Below are 1,726 nucleotides of genomic sequence, written 5' to 3'. Positions count from 1 at the left end.
GGCCAGGCGAGGCGCCCTCCGCGGGGCTAGTGGTCGAGCCCAGCTCCAGAGGGAGAGAGGACCCCCGCGGGGCCCCCCGCTGGCACTTAGGGTTCTCCTCGTTAACCGACTCTGTCACCAGTTCGCAGCCCGGTCCCGAGCCCGGCTCCTCCGCCTGGGATATTCCTCCCGGCCTCCCCGCCTAGCATGCGCTCCCCGATCCTTTGTCCCTCCCCGCTGTGGGTCAGGCTCCCATTCATCCCAGCCAGCCACCCTGCCCCTTCCCCTGAACTTGCTGCTGCTCACTTCTGCCCGCTTCTGTCCGGCCTCGTGGAAAAGTGACGTGGAGACTGTCCGACAGTTAATCCAGATGCACACCGTTTTGCCAAGTCCCGTTTGGGATGTGTGCGTTACTGTATTTGCCAATCAGCTAACCGACGCCCTGAGTTTTAGGAAAGTTTTTGTTTCTCCGAGCTGGGTTATATGCAGCTTCAGGGCTAGAATTCCTCACTTAGGTCTGTGGTAGGATGCCAAGCACTGTGGGGAGTGAATTCTGTGCCTTCGGGAGCGCGTTGGCGATGTGTGACTCACATCTAGGTTGTAACCGCTTCGTGACTCACACTAGGATTACCAAGATTTTAGAGATAGAAGAAATCTTAAAGATTATCCAACTTTAAAAATTCTTTCTTGTAGCATCCTTAACACCTGGCCGCCAGTACCTTGCTTAAACATGTTCAGTGAAGGGGAGCCTGTAGCTGTTGCATAGAATTCTCAATGCTATTATCTCTTCTCCAGCCCAGCCCTGCAAATATTTGAAAACAGCAGTCACACATGTCACTGGATTCCTGTTATGCTGGTTAAATAAACATCCCTATTTTCTTCACCTTCGCATGGCTAACACAGCAGTGATGAATATACCTGACACTCTCCCCCTCTTTTCCTGTGTCTCATAGAGGCTCTGACCAGTGGGAAGGGGCGCTGGGATCCCTCAGGAATGTCAGATCCACCCCTCTTCCCCATCTCCACTAGCACGAACACAACCAAAATGAGAAATATTGGAGCAGTTTTAAGAGGCATTAATTCTCATTCTCATTAATTCTCATAACAATTATGTGAGGTAGGTATATATTCTCGTAGTTCGGGCGAGGAAACTGAGGAATAGTGAGGTTAAATAATGTGTCATTAGGGCTTTCAATAAGTGCCAAACTGGGATTTGAATCCAGGTACCCTGACTCCAGACGGTTCTCTTTGCTACACCCTATGCTGTGTCCTCTCTAGAGATTAGAAGCAGTAATGAGGTCCTTAGAAAAAGATAGTACACAGTGGAAAAACAAGCTAGAAAGTCATAATCTGGAGAAATGGCAACTTTTCACAGTATCACTGCTAAAAATGTATCAGTCTTACAGTTCTGCATTGTGTAATTCTGGGGTACAAGAAGCCAGAGAAGAGTAGGAAAGCAGAGGAAGAAAAGTATGAATCACTGCTGAGAGTTAGAGGTCAATGCCAAAGGGGAAGAATGCCTGCCTTTTTTTTTTTTTTTTTTTTCCCTGTTAAAGCCTTTTTCAGGGTCACAGCTGAGGTTTTGCATCCCACACATTGTGTATCTACAGCTACGTCTCTACCACAACACCATAACTGATATTCTTCATAATTGGCTGTCCTTAACAAGAAAAAGTTAAAATCAAGAAGTGTATTAAGCATGGCCAGAATACTCGGTTAACAAAGCAGGGAAGTACAATTTAGAATG

Source organism: Mandrillus leucophaeus, unplaced genomic scaffold (genome assembly GCF_000951045.1).
Source record: "Mandrillus leucophaeus isolate KB7577 unplaced genomic scaffold, Mleu.le_1.0 Scaffold76, whole genome shotgun sequence".
Taxonomy (NCBI): Eukaryota; Metazoa; Chordata; class Mammalia; order Primates; family Cercopithecidae; genus Mandrillus; species Mandrillus leucophaeus.
This window is presented reverse-complemented; position numbering follows the sequence as displayed.